The sequence below is a fragment of the Oryctolagus cuniculus genome, chromosome 6 (genome assembly GCF_051225735.1).
Source record: "Oryctolagus cuniculus isolate XC-2025 breed Fujian yellow rabbit chromosome 6, ASM5122573v1, whole genome shotgun sequence".
In the NCBI taxonomy this organism is placed as follows: Eukaryota; Metazoa; Chordata; class Mammalia; order Lagomorpha; family Leporidae; genus Oryctolagus; species Oryctolagus cuniculus.
The window spans coordinates 40,942,225-40,961,524 of NC_142872.1; the positions used below are offsets into that span (position 1 = coordinate 40,942,225).

Genomic DNA, 19,300 nt, shown 5'->3' on the forward strand with positions numbered 1-19,300 from the left:
AGATAGGCCACAAATTTGGACACTGGAGAGCTCAGACTTTTCACTAAACAGAAAAGATGGGATGCCAATTATAGAAGCTCAGGGACTCCACGAATGGAGAGGATGGGGCTAAAATGTCAAGTGGTGAGCAGGTGTGGATTTTAATGGACAAACAATGCCCCAGCTTTCAATTGAATTCAGATGTTCAACAGAGTCTCTTTATTAAAGTTTACTCAATGTTTAAGTTTTTACACTGTTTTCACAACAGAATTTCTGAGGATACATGCTTTCAGTGTTTGGTTTTTAAATGAAATTTCCTAATGGAAAGAATACAACGTATAAAACCTTCGGTTGTCTTAATAGCTTGGAGGCAGTATTTGGATGTGATTATGGTCAAAAAGCTTACTGTCTGTAGCATAACAAATGTTACGACTGTTATAAACATTTGCTCTCAAAAGGTACCTACATAAATAACAATTTTCCAAACAGTTAGAAAACGTCTATTTAAGTCAGACAGTATTTTTTTTTCAGACAGTATTCATGTCATAGCTAATCAGTGTAAGATTTGAGACAACTGTCTAACTCAAACTCTTACCGGTACATATATTTTTCATTTTTCAGATCAATGCATTTAGCCCATGGGTAATATCTTAGTCACTAGCTTCGAAAAATCCCCTACAAAAAGAGTGTAAACATTCAAAGTCCAAAAAATAAAGCAGGTAGACGGAGAGGAAGTGAGCAGAAGTCAGATTCAGCACTAACCACTAACTCAAGATGTTTTTCACTTATGTCCACGGTGAGCGAAAAACCAAGCAATATGCCAGAATGGATGTGAAATTGTAAATAATCCAGAGATGCCTCCAAATGCCAAGGGAAGAAGCCCTGAAACGGGCTACAGCCACTCTGCTGCCTGATCGCTCCTTTTTGGCAGAAGTCCTATTCCCATAAGAGGAAAAGAAATACTACACAGGGAATAACTTGGGCCACAGAAACTCTAGAGAGAGAGTCATGCTGCATTGGGATTATATCTGGACTATCTGCTGTCTTCCAAGGCACAGTATCAGGAAGCTGGACTGGAAGCAGAGTTGCTGGGAGTCAAACGAGGACCTCAATACGTAATGCCAGCAGCAGCTGAACCTGCTGCACCACAATAGTGGCCCCTGGAATATGTCTCCTTACATGGACTGAAACACAGGCCCCATGCCTAGAGTGTATCTGTACTTCTGTTCCTTTTACAGCCCTTGCTGGAGAGGCCAATGAGATGTCACCAAACTGCTTCTACTGAATACAATAGGAGGGCTCTTAGAAGGCAATGTTGGTGCCATGTTACGGTGCTGATGGCATGCACCTGTGTACATGTCATGGTCACTGATGAAGGATCTGAAACTTAGAGATCAGGTCACATGGGGGAGAGAGAAAGGGCATGATCACTCAGACCTTGGTGTTGTGACTGTATGGTTGCTCCTGTCCCATCCCTCTGTGTCAGTGTTTTGGCCTGAAGAATTGGGATGCAGATGCTAGGGAGAAACAGGATAAACTTCCTGATTGACAAGGGATTGGCCTGGGCTGGCAATGAAGGTATTGTCAGCTAGGCCAAGCCACACATATCCTAGTTGGAGGATACAAACTCAAACCTGGCATTTGGGGGAAGAATATCCTACGTCTGTCATCTGAAATTCTTTTCATCCTAATGATGATAATGTTATTTTCTAGCACGGAATGTTTCCCTGCACGGTGGTTGATCTGGCCATGGTGCCTAATTTAATCTCTCACTGAATATATTCCCTCACATACAGTATCATTGTTGACAGTTATTAAACGGTTGGTTGACACCAGACATCAAAGAATTGAGGAACACACATTAGGTGCCACGGATTCATTTCACAATCAAAGATAACTGCTGGATAAATAACGACCAGAGTGCATTTGTTTTCAGGATGAATGGCCAGTTGCTATGCGAATTGCACTTCCTGCATTTGTCCTCATCATCCGTCTGCCAGAGCACTCCGGAGGCGCTCCTGCAGGCTTCCCGAGATCGGTTTTTCAATTTTCACTGCTGCTTAACAATCAGTCTTTTTGGATGTCAAAATGCATTTTCCCCTCTCACATCTTTGCTCTACTGCTATGCATGTGGTTTTTCTGGTTAGCCTAGCTGGTGTGGCTTCTGTTACCTGAGAGATGTCAAGGTGCCGAGCCTACTGAGAGAGGAGTGTGTCAAGCGATAGGATCATGTCCCCACCTCCTTTCCCAAACTCAGCAGCCTACTTTGACCCTCCGGGAGAGTTCTCTGGAAACCACATTCTCTTCTCCGGTTCTTTTTCTTTCCGAAGCATGTGCCTAGGAAGTGCACTTTCCCCAAGCTCTACCTCATTGCCTTTACCATGGGCCTTCTGCTTGCCACTGTTTTACGAGAACTTGAATCACAGTGGTGACACAAGTGCATCCTCTACCATCTTGCACATAAAGGATGATGTAGTAGAGGAGTAAATGCTAAGGCCTGCCAGGAACGACAGGCAGCAAAATATAGGAAGAGTCCAGAACTGGTGGAATAGAAATGGGCAATGCCCTGCTTGAAGTCATTCTTTTTCATCTGACTTCTTTTGAAGACCACTTTGCAGGCCAAACCTAACCCTGGTCATATTGGCCTTGGGCCTCCATTCATAACTTCTTTCCTGCTTTATCATTAGTAAATCACTGTTACACTTATGTGCATTTGATACCCAGGGCAAGTCATGGAGAGATGGTGATGATCAGTTCTCCTATGCAACGGAAATGGCTCAGCTGAGACTTAGCAGAGGCCTGGGAAGAGTTAGGCCCTGTGACCCAAGCCTTTTGTCAGCAACACCAGAACTCTCTTGCTTACATCTTGCCTGTCCTCTTCAACACTTCACCTTTTCTTCCTGTCTGGGCCAGCAGACTCTCATCTTCCCCCAGTCTCTCTGGGGTTCCAGCAGTTTTCTCGTCTCCCACCAGAGGGCTCATTCCTGCTGTGAGGGGAGCACCCAGTGAGGTATGCTAGCAGTTTTAGGCGTCATGTTACTGAGGATCCTAAGTCTACACCATTTTTCTTGTTTTGAGCAAAATGCTAATAAGTAGTTTTGCTCAGTGAACAATATATAGCATACGTGTTATCTGACAGCAATCTAAAAAATAAGGCTAATTTCCTTCAGCCTCTCTCATTTAGAAACTGGAGATGGGGTTGGCATTGTGGCACAGCATGTGAAGCTGCTGCCTGTGATGTCAGTATCCCATATGGGTGCCAGCTGCAGTCCTGGCTGCTATGCTTCTGATCCCTCTCCCTGCTAATGTGCCTGGGAAAGTATTCAAAGAACACCCAAGGGCTGGCACTGTGGCTCACTTGGCTAATCCTCTGCCTGCGGGGCCGGCACCCCGGGTTCTAGTCCCGGTTGGGGCGCTGGGTACTGGTCCCAGTTGCTCCTCTTCCAGGCCAGATCTCTGCTGTGGCCTGGGAGGGCAGCGGAGGATGGCCCAAGTGCTTGGGTCCCTGCACCAGCATGGGAGACCGGGAGGAAGTACCCGGCTCCTGGCTTCTGATCAGCACAAGGCTGGCTGTAGCGGCCATTTGGGGGGTGAACCAATGGAAGGAGGACCTTTCTCTCTGTCTCTCTATCTCACTGTCTAACTCTGCCTGGCAAACCAAACCAAACCCACCCCACCCCAACCCACCCCACCCCACCCCAGTGCTTGGATCTCCACTACCCACCTGGAAAACCTAGATGGAGTTTTGGGGCCCTGACCCTGGGGCCATTTGAAGAGTGAATCTGCAGATGGAAGATCTCTGTCTCTGTCTCTCCCTCTGTCATACTGTCTTTCAAATAAATAAAAATAAACACACAAAAAACCTGGAAATGAACGCATAGGGGAAAACTTCATGAATCAACTTTTGGATAAAATTATAGGACGAATTCTGATCTACATGACTGGGGGGCAAGTACTTTGAACTGCTGACATCTCGGCTCTCTCGCCCACAGAATGGACAGGAATAACATCTAACTTGCTTTGAGGACAAGATGAGATAACGCATGTGAGTGCCCCATTGCAAGTGTCGTCAGGGGATGTTAGTAACATAACTCAGGCAGGGTGCAGCAGGGGGAGGCCCCGAGGCCAGGTCTCCCTCAAACCAAAGTCGGGGGCTATTAGGGACAGAAGCACTCGGCTGTCCACCACACCAGTGCATGTCGGTATCCAGGATTGATTAATTGTTCTCTGACCCTGGTAGTATGAATCAGACCCCAGACTGGATGAGTACACAGTTGCTTGTCGTAAGAAAAAAGCAAATTACATCTGTCAGGTGATATTCTCTCTCACTCTGGATTTCCAGGTTTGAAAGTGCAGTGTATGTAGTCCATTTTCTAATTGGTGTGATTCTGTCTCTCTGTATGAAGGTACATCTTAGTCTCTCTTCATTTAACTCTTTAGTTTGCTCCGATGGATTCGGCAAAGCAAAATATTTCCTCTGCTTAGGAGTGAGAAGCAGTCTGCAAACACACATCTTCCAAAATGCTCAAGAGAAGAAAGGGTGTGATCGAGCTGTGAAGTCAGAAGGAATGCTGGAGAAAATGTAAGCCGCACTGCAAAGGGAACAGCTGAGAGAGAAGAAGTGGGAGGAATATTGATTGGAGTGAAGTCAATTTTGAACAGAATAATAATAAGGAGAGAAATAAGATGATAGAAGAAGAGTAAGAAATCAGCCAGATAATAGTAGGTTGGTATGTGGCCTCTGGTAGTAAAGGAATACCTTAAAGCAGTCAGTGAGGTTCGTAGGAGGACAGGACTCTAGGAGTGGGTCATTGGTAACAGAACACCTGTGGACAAGATCACCCACTGTGAGTGCAGTCAGGCAACCTCTGCCCAGCGGCTGTTTGGCTGAAAGGCAGTCCGACCCTAGCAGATCCTGGATCATATTTCTGCTGGGCAGCACCTTCTTCTGCTCCCGATATCCCCTAGATGTCAGAGAGTGAGACGCAGGTAGATGCGTGCTTGGAACCCCTCCCCAGCGGGAATTGCCATAAGACCAGCGCTTTTCTTCAAGTCAGGCCGTGAGGAGCTGAGATCATCTGGTCATTGCCTTGGAGGCAGTCATTTGTCAAAGCAGCTGGTCGTGTTGTTTTTGTTTATTGTTCCCTCCTTCCTGAGTTTTGGCCAGGTTATCCCAAAGGGAGTTCTGTGCTTCCTGCCATAGGGTGGTATTGCCTGTTGGGTTTCCAGCTTGGTGAACTCCTGATTCCTGCATCCAGCTACTCGGATCGGAGATGGCACACGACTATGTCACTTTAATAGCTCAAAGGTTTCTAAGCCTCGGTTTCATGAGCTACATAATGGGGATAAGAGTGTTCAAGTCCCAAAAGTTAGACAAGTTCACATTTATGAAACTCTTAGCACTGCTTATCATAACTGGAGTGCTGAACGTGTAGTCAATTTGCCTGAAACATCTTGCAGAAGTTGTTTGTGACCCTTAAAGCCGTAGCATTTGATCTGAAAAGGAAAAGCTAATTAAATTTATTTTGAGAACTAGCTTAGAACGCAATGCAGAGTCCTTGGCATTCTGAGAGGGGTAAGAAAAATAATGAAGTTGTTGACCTTAAAATGAGGGCAACTGACGCGTCTCAAGGGCTGCTGGGCTATTTTTATGTTTCACCTTTACAGTTAGAAAACTACAAGCCAGATAACTCGTAAATTTGTGATGATACAGCTCTTACCTCAAAATTCCAGCATCACAGAAACTCCATCGAAGCTTCTGCATATGCTGAGTGAGAAGAGCTTTAAGAGGCGCCTCCTCTAAGCCAACCCCAGTGTTTGAATCTTCCCTATACTGACTGTCGTTCTGTCTCCACTTAGACACTGTGAAGACAGGGGGCTTCCTACCTTTCAAGGCTATTTATTTGCATCTGAATTTGGGTGGTTTGAGCTGGTTCACTCTCCAAATGACTAGGAGGGCTGGGATTGGGATTGGGCCCAGGGTGACACCAGGAGCCCTAAACTGGAAATGCAATACAGGTAGTCCCTAACGGTCCTGGAACCCACCAAGCTGAGCCATAACTAGTACCTCACTGTCTGCATTAGCCAGAGCTAGAGCTGGCAATCCAACACAGGTGCTAGAATGAGGTGGCAGTGCTTACTGCCAAGCTGAATATTGGACCCTACACTCTTTGCGTTTAAATTCAATGTAAGGAACACATGTCTGATTCTATTCAGTGTCCAGAAAGTCGATTTGTTATATGTAGGTAGTCTCCCTGCCCCATTTGATTCAGAGGCTATTACAGACACTGGAGTTTGGTCTTTGCAGGTAAATAACCTGAGATTGTGCAACTACATTTCATGGGAGACAGTTTTAATTGTTTACCTTCTTAACAATTTTTCCCCTAAACAATGAGTTGGTGGTGCAATGCCTTCCTTTAAGAATGGTTCACAGAAAACTCAAACACACGAAATATCTGAGTTTACATCTCCTACTCTTCACAATTACAGCTCGTGTCAAGTTGTTCGACCTTGGTTTCTTTATTTTTTTTTTTAAGATTTATTTATTTATTTGAAAGTCAGAATTACACGGAGCGAGAAAGAGAGAGAGTGAAGTCTTCCATCCTCTGGTTCACTCCCCAAGTGGCCGCAGTGGCCGGAGCTGTGCTGATCTGAAGCCAGGAGCTTCTTTCGGGTCTCCCACATGGGTACAGGGGCCCAAGGACTTGGGCCATCTTCTGCTGCTTTCCCAGGCCACAGCAGAGAGTGGTATCAGAAGTGGAGCAGCCGGGTCTTGAACTGGCACCCATATGGGATGCGGGCACTTCAGGCCAGGGCGTTAACTCATTGTGCCACAATGCCGGCCCCAGAATCTTTGTTTCATACCATCCCCTCCTGCTAGGTCACATGACCTATATCACCTATGTCAGCAGTCTCATAACTGAAATACTTCTTCCTTTCAGTTTGTCTAGAGACAATTGAGTTTATAGGTGTGTGTTCCCTGCAAGGAAGATACTTTCTCACTTTGATAGAGGATATTGTTGCCCTGTGAAGAGTAAAGCTTATTCTGTTGAGCCATGCTCCCTGAGATATTATGTGGAGTGAGCACTATACTAAGACCTACCAAACTGGATGTTACGAAAATTCAGAGGTGCACAGTAATGGTATTAAGTGGTGGCTCCCAGAGCAGCAGAATCTGCAACTCTTGAAGTGATTCAGCCTTCTCTTGTCTTACAACATGCATCTCAGAAGTCAGTCTAGTAGTTTGGATTCATTTCTGCTGCTTTGATTCATAGGAGGAAACTGGCTACCACCTTCTACAAGATAATCTTAGTGCAATATTCAAGTCTTTATCATCTTACGGAAGTCAAAATTACCATAGTAGTTGCCTTCGGATTGATCTTTTGACCTCATGGTCTTTAAGGAATGTCAGCTTTGAGGAAAAAGGAGAGAGATTAGAAGAGCTCACGGGAAATTGGTCTTCAGTTTCTACAGGCAACATAAATCTTCTAATTTACTAGCTATTAAAAATTCAGGGGGTATTTTACAGTTATGAGAACGAAAAAACTCCTTAATTGTGGCAGATTCTAGTTCATCTACATATAAACAATTATAAGTGAAGAGATTGCCTTCTGGAAATGAATACTAGTGATGTAGTGCATGCTTTAACTTTGCTATGAAATGAGGCAGCCTAATTATTTACTTGTAGTTAAAATTCCACAAATATTATTTTGCTTCAAACTATTTGCTAGACTATCTCCTAATTCCTTCTGAAAAACAAGGTTCTGCACATAATTATACATTGAGATTGCCTATGATAATTGTTGATCATGATTACTATGTATCTGTGATCCGCACTTTAATAGCTAGCACCATATTTTTAAAAATATTAAATAGAAACTATATGCATTTTTAGTTAGAACATGTTTTGATACATATATTGTGGTATTGCTAAGTCAAGCGAACATATGCATTACCTCACATATTTATAACTTTTTGTGATGAAGATATTTAACTCCTTTTTAGTGATTTTCAAATAAACATTTGTTATTATAGTTTGCATGATGTATGTATTAGTCAGGTTTAGTTACTCAGACTATCTGCAGTAACTAGCTATATGAAGAGAAAAAGGTTGATTTGCTTCACACTTCGGAAAATTCAAGTCGAAGACCCAGTGGTCCCCTTGGTTTCACCTCTGACGAGGGCAGTGGATGAGCACTCCAAGCTGAGCCAGGAGGCCGAGGGGCGGCTGGACCCAGCTCAGTTTCATAATCGACCCTCTCAGAACAACTGCTTTCTGAGCAAGTGCAGTCTGCTGACCTGACATCCCATGCTGTCCACTTTCTCAGCACCATAATTGGATAAAATTCTCTGTTTGAACCAATAATTAATGACTTGGGGTTTAAACATCGGCAAGACATTGGGAGCCGCATCCTATGGAAGTATAGCAATATACCATCTATCTCTTGACATTGTTTCTTCAGTCTCAGAGAAGTTTTGGTAGTTAGGCCTGTATCTCTTCAATCTTTCTACCTGAATACCATGTTTTTAAATGCATTATGTGTGCTGCAGGGGGTTAAAGCATGGCCTGGGATGCCAGTATCCTATGAATCTCAGCTGCTCTACTTCCACTCTGGCTCCCTGCTAATGGGCCTGGAAATGCAGATGATGGCTCAAGTACCTGGGCCCCTGCCACCCATAAGGGAGACCTGGATGGAATGGCAGGTTCATGGCTTTGAGGGGTGATACAGGGGATAGAAAATCTCAATCTTAGTGTCTCTCTCTCTTCCCTTTCTGTGTCCTCTATCCCTGTCTGTAACTCTGCCTTTCAAATAAATAAATCTTTATTAAATAAAAATAGAATGGGTTTTATACCCAAGAAAAATGTGGCTACTCTATACATTGGAATTATAAATGGAAATGGTCATTTCTGATTAAAAAATTACTATAATGACTGCTAAGTCGATGCATTAATCATTAAAACAATGTGGCATTGTAATAATGCAAGGATGATAGTGATATTCAGTGCTAATAGAACCCTAGCCATGGTAGTAAGCAGTGGTTGGTCTGAGAGGTTATTTCTATCCTTCATCTGTAATAGACATAACAGAGTAATTATATAAAAGGAGTAACAATGCATATAAAGCTGAACTGACAATCTTGGGATTTCAATGGCATCATCATTAAACCACTCTCTTGTAGCTGAAATCAGATTTTTCTAATCCTCTTCATTATTTAGTGTATACACAATAATTGGACATATCTCTAGGGTTCATGTTGATAATTTTATATCGGTATACAATGTATAATGATCAGGTCAGCGTAATTATAATTTGCCTCCCTTTAAATATTTATAATGTCTTCCTGATAGGAAGCTGCAAACTCCAAGTGTGTCTATGAACTGCGTTGCATTTGGTCTCTTTGCATTAGTATCATACTAACATGGGAATTGAGGAGAATTGGGTTGTAGTAATTATCATGCATGTGTTAGGACCCTGAAAATGCACCTTACTCATAAATTCCTTATAAAATGAATTGTTGTAAACTGCAGTCACACTACTGTGCTACAAAGTGTTAGAACTTATCCTCGTAAACAACTATTTTAATACCTGTTACCCTTCCTGTTCTCCCCATAACCTTGCTCTCTAGCCTCTAGGAATTACTCTCTACCTCTGTGAAATCACAATGACATATGAGTGAGAATATGTAGTGTTTGTCTGTCTGTGCCTGGCTTATGTTTGCCACGAATGACAAAGCTCTCTCCTTTTTCTCTCCTCCTCTCCCTTATATTGTCATCATCACCAGTGGATACCTCAGTTGATGCCATTTCTAGGCTGAGATGGGTAGGGCTGCAGTACACCTAGAAATGCATGAGTCCCTTTGATGTAAAATTTATGTTCCTCTGTATAGAGTGGGATAACTGGATTATAGATTAGCTGCATTTTTAGTTTTGGGAGGAATCTCTGTACTGTTTACCACAATGGCTGCAGTAATTTACATTCCACCGATATTATTTAAGAATTCTTCTTTCCAGGCCAGGGTTGTCCTAATCTTATCTTCCATGAACATTGTGGACATTGTCATAAGGGCATTTTTATACAATATGGTAGGTTACATAGGAGACTGATTCAGCAGGATATCCATGTAGGTACATGAAAAAGATCGCACATTCTGAAAGAACAAAGATGGGAGAAAGGGGCAAGCTGAGATGTGAAAAACTGCCATGATTGAAACTGGAAGAGGACTCTGGAAATGGAATATACATTTAGTGGTCATGGATATATTGGTGGAATTTATGTACTCAAATATATGAGATCTTCATGGCATTGAGTATAGATAGAGAAGACCAAGGATTGATGCTTGGCTTACTCCCATATTTAGAGACTGGGACAAGTAATTTGGAAATTTGAGGAATTAAGTTTTGAGTATGGGGGAGTAATTTAAAAAGGCAGAAGCAAAATTAAGACAGTGTAGGGTCCTGGAAGTCAAGTGAAGACATTATATCAAGGAGGATCTGATGACATCAGTGCTACTGACAGGTAAATTCAGAGAAGGAAGGAAATTAAAACACTGGCGATAGCAATGTGTATCGAGAAGTAGTGGCTTTTAAAAGAAAGGAAAAAAAGCACTTTAACCATCTTGTGTGAAAGCCTGAGTGCAATGAGTTCAACAGAAAATTGGGGGAGAAGCATTTGTGAAGATGTATTATAAAGTCCTTTGAGGGAATTTATGTAACGAGTAGAGAAATGGTCAGATAATTGGACAGGGATACAGAGTGATTTTCAGTTGTTACTGATTTATTTTTGAATACGGAAATGATGTCTTGGAGAAAGTGCGAGGTGATCATTCAGTGTAAAGGTGTAGTTATTGATCTGATTGGGATTTAGAGATTGCAAAAGACGGGTTTACATTGATGCCATCTGGAGGCAGTGGCCTGAGTTTGCCTGCTGTCTCTGCCGCTCTTCGTACAGGGTGTATGTAAACTGATGTAATCCCCCTAAAACCCAACCAACAAAGTATGTAGAACAGTATCTAGTACATAATAAAAGCTCCGAAGTTAGTGGTTGCTATTCTTTAACCGTTTAATTAAAAAGTCACATTTGCCTCATTCAAAATGGATGTGCTATCAGATGTAGTCTATTCCCAGTTAGCAGGATCTGTCTCTGGTTCTTTTGAACAGCGTCCAGGAGTAGAATGGTGATATTCTTAGCTACTCCTCTGGGAGAAACCAAATCTGGCACGAGAACGTTGTCTATAACCCCACATTACTACTAATTCTTTACTTGCATTATTCGTGCAACATGTATTACATTACAGATTCAGTACATGGTCAGTTACTTTTATGTACAGTACCACATTTCTTTCAAGAGCCCTCTAACGTAAATACAGATCTTGTCCTCTTTTTTATAGATGAAGGATCTGAAAGTTAGATTAAACACCTGGTGCAAGGTAATGGAGCTAGTGTCAGGACTAGGCTGTGAATCTACGCAGTCTGACTTTGCTATCTCCCAATTCATCTACAGATAAGTAATCAAAGTCTGCATAACACTTTGCCAACCTAAATCATCAGTATTCCTATAGATAGCTACGGATACTGAAGGAAATAGTAAGGTAACCAAGTTGTATCTTTGGCAAAGGAGTGCACCTGGTATGTACCAGGTAAAGCAGAAGGTGGAGGAGTCTGCTAGAAAGGAAATGGTGAGTCATGACACACTGGCCAAAGGATTCTCTGCCAAAAAGAATTGTGACATTCCTGAGCTATAGCTTCACATGCTGCACTAGGGTCTCCTCCAGAAAGGTCTGCACAGCAATCAGTTCATCATTTGGTGACATTTAATCAAGAGCCAGAAATCTAGTGAGCGATAGACCCATTGCAACACTGGGGCACTGCTCTGGCTTCTGGCCTGGACTGCCCTATCTTAATTAGCAATTATCTCAGATGGGTGGCCCTTTGCCCTTGGGAAGTTTCAACAAGGAATAGCTACTTCCAAGTGGAAATCTCCCCTTTTCCTTCCATCGCTTCTTATTAGGTAATGTGTGTATTCAGTTCCCAGTGCCTCAATGGGCCTGTTTGCTGGAGAGATCTGGCAATACACCAACAATTATTTTAATGAGGAAATATAATGAAGTTGTCCTGAAGGCAGGTACAAGATCTAAAAGTTTCTCTACTTTCATCTCTTTGCCCAGCTTTCTCCTGCTCTGTCAGGTCTGAAATGCGGTCTTGTTTCATTACATTAATTTAATTTTATTTATTTATTAAACTTTTGTTTAATGAATATAAATTTCCAAAGTACAGAATATGGATTACAATGGCTTCCCCCCACCATAACGTCCCTCCCACCCACAACCCTCCCCTTTCCCACTCCCTCTCCCCTTCTATTCACATCAAGATTCATTTTCGATGCTCTTTATATACAGAAGATCAGTTTAGCATACATTAAGTAAAGATTTCAACAGTTTGCTCCCACACAGAAACATAAAGTGAAAAATACTGTTTGAGTACTAGTTATAGCATTAAATCACAATGTACAGCACACTAAGGACAAAGATCCTACATGAGGAGTAAGTGCACAGTGACTCCTGTTGTTGACTTAACAAATTGACACTCTTGTTTATGGCCTCAGTAATCACCCTAGGCTCTTGTCATGAGCTGCCAAGGCTATGGAAGCCCCATGAGTTCACTGACTCTGATAATTTTTAGGCAAGGCCATGGTCAAAGTGGAAGTTCTTTCCTCCCTTCAGAGAAAGGTACCTCCTTCTTTGATGACCCGTTCTTTCCACTGGGATCTCACTCGTGGAGATCTTTCATTTAGTTTTTTTTTTTTTTTTTTTTTCCAGAGTGTCTTGGCTTTCCATGCCTGAAATACTCTCATGGGCTTTTCGGATGGATCCACATGCCTTAAGGGCTGATTCTGAGGCCAGAGTGCTGTTTAGGACATCTGCCATTCTATGGGTCTGCTGTGTATCTCACTTCCCATGTTGGATCATTCTCTCCTTTTTCTTCTATCAGCTAGTATTTGCAGACACTATTCTTGTTTATGTGCTCCCTTTGGCTCTTAGTCCTATCATTAGGATCCATTGTGAACAGAAATTGATCACTGGGACTAGTGAGATGGCATTGGTACATGCCACCTTGATGGGATTGAATTGGAGTCCCCTGGTATGTTTCTAACTCTACCGTTTGAGGTAAGTCAGCTTGAGCATGTCCCGAATTGCACATCTCTTCCCTCTCTTACTCCCACTCTTACATTTAACAGCGATCACTTTTCAGTGAAGTTTCAGCACTTAAGAAGAATTGTGTATTGATTACAGTATTCAACCAAAAGTATTAAGTAGAACAAACAAAAAAAATACTAAGAGGGATAACATATTAAGCTGCTCATCAACAGTCAGGGTGAGGGCTGATCAAGTCACCATTTCTCATAGTGTTCATTTCACTTAAACAGGTTTCTTTTTTGGTGCTCAGTTGTCACCTATCAAGGAGAACAAGTGGTATTTGTCCCTTTTGGATTGGCTTAATTCACTCAGCATGATGTTTTCCAAATTCCTCCATCTTGTTGCAAATGACCGGGTTTTGTTGGTTTTGACTGCTGTATAGTATTCTATAGAGTACATGTCCCATAATTTCTTTATCCAGTCTACTGTTTTGTTTTTTTTTTTTTGAAATCGAATTTTTATTCCAAATGACTGTAATCATCTAGAAAGACAAGAGCGGGCACTCGGAACATGTGCTGAGCTGGAAAGTGAAAGCAGTTGGGTCACAGGAGTGCACCCAGTGGGGTGCCAGCCCTGGCCCTCGGACGCGGTCACACCCAGGAAGGCCTAACGGCAGCCAACGTCCTTCTGACACACAGTCGGCACGTGCGGCACTTACAGAAAATAACATAAAAAGCAGGAAGAAGAAAGGAGGGAGAAAGCAAAGGAAAAGAAAGGAGAGAAAAGTTCACAAAATCCCAAGCCTCAGAAATCGACATTCGCTCAAGAACACAGTGGTGAGGACTTCCGGTAGCGCAGTTCTCAAAACCCTTAAAAGGGCGTCTTGCAAAGAACTTCCTGGACTCCGAAGCTAAAAACCAAAGAGGGGACCGCTGCGCGGGCTTCACCGGATGCGATCAGTCCTGCTTCCCAGACGCAGGGAGGACCGGCGAGCCTGCCGCGCCGGGAGGCCGGGTCGCCGACCACACAAGGACACGTCGGGTCGCCTCGGCACCCACGGCGGGAGCCGCAGCTACTGCTCCTCCTGGCTGAGGCTGAGGTTGCCCTTCTGCACCTCGAGCTCCTCGGCACTGACCATGGACGGGTCGATGGCCGCGTACTTGGTTCCGTGGAACTGCAGCAAGTGTATCTGTACATAAAGGTTCACCTCTGCACTTCTGCACAGGTATGGGAAATTGCCTCCTGTTTTAAGGTGAGCTCTCCGGGCGTTGGGATACAGTTTGTACATTTCCTCCTTCGCTTCGGTTGAAAGTGCACTCTGATCAAACACATCCATGATGGTCACGGGGATGTCCCGAATTTTATGAGGTTTCACGTAAGAATTCTGACAATTCAGGGTAAGCCTGGAAGCCAGTTCACTCTGACCCAAACTTTCCAGCCTGTCCACCATGAAGTCAATGGCGTTGGCCATCATAGGGTCCACTGGGCCAGAAGAAAAGTTTCCAAGAACTATTTTTTTGAGCATAAATGCTGGCATCAGCCAAAAGCTGTTTGCGGTCCAAGTCTGGTTAAAGATAGACGTGTCACTGAAGGCATTGCAGAGGATGAGGGAATGGACTCTGGGAGACTTGTGAGTATATTCAGCAAATTTCTGGGCCAAAAAGTCTCCCAAAGAAGCCCCAAAAAGATGAACAGCTATTACCTGGTAACCCCATCCGGTCAAAGCCAAAATTTGCCGGAAGAACACATCTGCAGTCCCGCTGACAGGGGGGAGGAATATGAGAGGACACCTGATACTCCGAGGGCCCGCATCATACAGCGACCAGATCTTACTGTCGTCATCGTCCACGATAATCTTTTTAAGGGGAACTGTACTTCTAAACCAGTTATAATCAGGAGAGACTTTAATCTCTCCCATGATCAGCTGAAATGGAGGTGAACCCTGCCGTGGCCGCCCCCACGTCCCCGGCCCTCCTGCCCTAGGCAGCTCCTTGCTCCAGCACTGGGGCGGGCCGGGGCCGGGAGCGCTCGGGACCCACAGGGGCCGCCGGCAGCGGGCCCAGTCTACTGTTGATGGGCATTTGGGTTGGTTCCAGGTCTTAGCTATTGTGAATTCATCTGCAATAAACATTAAGGTGCAGACAGCATGTTTGTTTGCCAATTTAATTTCCTTTGGGTAAATTCCAAGGAGTGGGATGGCTGGGTTGAATGGTAGGGTTATATTCAGGTTTCTGAGGAATCTCCAAACTGACTTCCATAGTGGCTTGACCAGTTTGCATTCCCACCAACAGTGGGTTAGTGTCCCTTTTTCCCCACATCCTCGCCAGCATCTGTTGTTGGTAGATTTCTGAATGTGAGCCATTCTAACTGGGGTGAGGTGAAACCTCATTGTGGTTTTGATTTGCATTTCCCTGATTGCTAGTGATCTTGAACATTTTTTCATGTGTCTGTTGGCCATTTGGATTTCCTCTTTTGTAAAATGTCTGTTGAGGTCCTTGGCCCATCTCTTAAGTGGGTTGTTGGTTTTGATGTTGTGGAGTTTCTTGATCTCTTTGTAGATTCTGGTGATCAACCCTTTATCAGTTGCATAGTTTGCAAATATATTTTCCCATTCTGTTGGTTGCCTCTTCACTTTCCTGACTTTCTTTTGAAGTACAGAAACTTCTCAATTTGATGCAATCCCAAATGTTAATTTTGGCTTTGACTGCCTGTGCTTCTGGGGTGTTTTCCAAGAAGTCATTGCCGGTACCTATATCTGGCAGGGTTTTTCCAATGCTCTCTCACAATTTGATGGTGTCAGGTCATAGATTTAGGTCTTTAATCCATGTTGAGTGAATTTTTGTGTAAGGTGTAAGGTAGGGGTCTTGCTTCATGATTCTGCACGTGGAAATCCAGTTTTCCCAGCACCATTTATTGAATAGACTGTCCTTACTCCAGGGATTGGTTTTGGATCCTTGATCAAATATAAGTTGGCTGTAGATGTTTGGGTTGATTTCTGGTGTTTCAATTCTGTTCCATTGGTCTATCCATCTGTTTCTGTACCAGTACCAGGCTGTTTTGATTACAACTGCCCTGTAGTATGTCCTGAAATCTGGTATTGTGATGCCTCCAGCTTTGTTTTTGTTGTACAAGATTTCTTTAGCTATTCGAGGTCTCCTGTGTCTCCATATAAATTTCAGCATCATTTTTTCCAGATCTGAGAAGAAGGTCTTCGGTATCTTGATTGGGATTGCATTGAATCTGTAAATTGCTTTTGGGAGAATGGACATTTTGATGATATTCTTCCAATCCATGAGCGTGGAAGATTTTTCCATTTCTTGGTATCCTCTTCTATTTTTCTTTAAGGTTTTGTAATTCATTGTAGAGATCTTTAACGTCCCTGGTTAAGTTTATTCCAAGGTATTTGATTGTTTTTGTTGCTATTGTGAATGGGATTGATCTTAGCAGTTCTTTCTCAGCCATGGAATTGCCTGTGTATACAAAGGCTGTTGATTTTTGTGCATTGATTTTATACCCTGCTACTTTGCCAAAATCTTCTATGAGTTCTTTGGGTCCCCTAAATAAAGAATCATATCATCTGCAAAGAGGGAGAGTTTGAGTTCTTCCTTCCCAATTTGTATCCCTTTAATTTCTTTTTCTTGCCTGATAGCTCTGGCTAGAACTTCCAGAACTATATTGAATAGCAGTGGTGAGAGTGGGCATCCCTGTCTGGTACCAGATCTCAGTGGAAATGCTTCCAACTTTTCCCCATTCAATAGGATGTTGGCTGTGGGTTTTTCATAGATTGCTTTGATTGTATTGAGGAATGTTCCTTCCAAACCCAGTTTGCTTAGAGTTTTCATCATGAAAATGTGTTGAATTTTATCAAATGCTTTCTCGGCGTCTATTGAGATAATCATATGGTTTTTCTTCTGCAGTCTGTTAATGTGGTGAATCACCTTGATTGTTTTGCGCACACTGAACCATCCCTGCAGACCAGGGATAAATACCACTTGGTCTGGGTGGATGATCTTTCTGATGTGTTGTTGCATTCTATTGGCCAGAATTTTATTGAGGATTTTTGCATCTATGTTCATCAGGGATATTGGTCTGTAATTTTCTTTCAATGCTGCATCTTTTTACAGCTTAGGAATTAAGGTGATGCTGGCTTCATAGAAAGAATTTGGGAGGACTCCCTCTTTTTCGATTGTTCTGAATAGTTTGAGAAGAATTGGAGTCAGTTCTTCTTTGAATGTCTGGTAGAATTCAGCAGTAAATCCTTCTGGTCCTGGGCTTTTCTTTGTTGGGAGGGCCTTTATTACTGTTTCAAATTCTGTCTCAGTTATGGGTCTGTTTAGGTTTTCTATGTCTTCCTGGTTCAATTTAGGTAGGTTGCATGTGTCCAGGAATCTATCCATTTCTGATAGGTTTCCCTGTTTTTCTTTCTGGACTCAATAGAGAGAGAAATCCAATGCAGTCAAGAAGGATTTTTCCTTCAACTCAAAACTGAGACTTTTCAATTTATATTGTTTTGTTAAGATAAACATAAAGCCATACGCTGAGTCTTTGAACTATATTTTCTTCTGGCTCCCCTACTTTGGACGATTTTGGGCTCAAATTAGTGTTTTGCCTCTCCGTGTCCAGAGGCGTGTTACCTAACCCTTTTCAGTCTATTTTAGGGGGTAGTTAGAAAGTGCCTTTCTGTAGAAAGAATGGGAAGTAGGAGCAAAAGCTGTCCACTCTATGATCATCAAGCTTGAGGAGATGCCTGGACACAGCAAGGACAAAGGCGGTAACTTTGAGCTCATGTGGCTGGAGTGAAGTGAGAAGGAAGAGTTGGACTTGCTGAAGTCAGAGGCAGACATGTAAAACCACAGATGATCTTTAAGACAGAGTGAGGTGAGGAAGAATTTTGTTCAAAATTAAAGGGGGATCCCCGTGGGGGAGGGGTCAACATTGGAACGGTATGATATAATTTACTTTACAAAAATCTCTGATTTCTGAGCAGAAGACCAATTAGGAGGAAATGCATGTAGAGTTCTTGGCAAGATGCTTGGTTTAAAATATTGAGAAATGCTAGCTACTCTCAATTTTTTTTTTTTTTCAGGCAACGGACTTTCCCTCTAGGATATCATGGCACAGTCGTCCCTAAGGTAGGACTGGGCCTCAAACCACTCATGTGGACTCTCATCAGTAGCATGGTGTGTGTTGTCCATCTCAGTTATGTGGGGAACCTGCACATGTACATGTAAGCTCCCTCTGCAGAATCACACTGCCATTGGAGTCGCACACAATTTATGCTTGCCAGGAAGATTCTTAGAGACCCATTTTCACACCAAATGGAGGCACGTAGTATTTGCAGATAAGGCACTTTTTAAGGAACTTTTTATAACCTCAATTTTAAAAGCTGCACCACTGAAAGCAAGTTAATTTTTTTCCACTTTGTATATTTGCTGCTCTTCATAATACCAAGAAGTGACCTGGGATGACACTGAGTGCATGAGAAAGCACCTTGAATAACCTCTCAATGGACTTTCACAAAAAGCTACTGATGTCGATAAAGTTGGAATGGTGACTTCCAGTTGTAGAAAAATACTGCATCATGGGGATAGTGTGACATGGAAAAGCCCCCCTGACAGCTCCACTCTGGGACCCACAGTTGTCAATCCTAATCAGGTGTTTTCTCCATTCATCATCCTGGCTAACTACTGGTGCCCTACGTTCATTTCATAGCGATAAAGAGAACAAGGCCCATGTGAAGTAACATACAGAATTAATATTTCTAAAATAGCATCTGAATCTATTAGTATTCTAAGTAGGAGACAATTTGTTTGGAATTACTTGTCTCTCTAGCAAATGAGAATTACATGCATAGGTTTTGCTTGTTTTGTTATTAGCCTTCAAAGACCCTAAAATAAAAGCTAATGGTTTGAGGGAATTCTACAAAACACCCCAACAAAATTTTTGCTTCAAAAATGAGTCAGTTCCTTGTGTATTTTTTTTTTTACATTCAGTACAATATCTGTTAAATTACAGCATAGAAAGAGGACAAGCTATACATGTTAAGTGAGCCATTTGACAGATTTTTACCATGTGAAATCCCAAGTAATTATCCATGTCAAATCAAGACATGGAATCCTAGCAGCTCGGAAATTTGTCCCTTTGTTACTCCTAGCCACTATTTCCTTCTCAAATTACTATTCTGATG

General features: G+C 42.7%; 1 long non-coding RNA gene and 1 pseudogene across 2 annotated transcripts in view; one reads left to right on the top strand and one right to left on the bottom strand.

The window, feature by feature from the left end:
* The window catches only part of LOC138850199 (uncharacterized), a 190,841-nt gene extending 171,998 nt beyond the window's left edge, over positions 1-18,843 (top strand). Inside the window, exon 4 of the long non-coding RNA XR_016235400.1 lies at positions 18,200-18,843. This is a non-coding gene — a long non-coding RNA (uncharacterized LOC138850199). The remainder of the gene's footprint in view (positions 1-18,199) is intronic.
* Positions 13,602-15,130, bottom strand: LOC100345833 (maspardin pseudogene; annotated as a pseudogene). The gene has a single exon (XR_016235396.1). The product of XR_016235396.1 is annotated as a maspardin pseudogene (transcript).
* Positions 18,844-19,300: the final 457 nt, after the last annotated feature.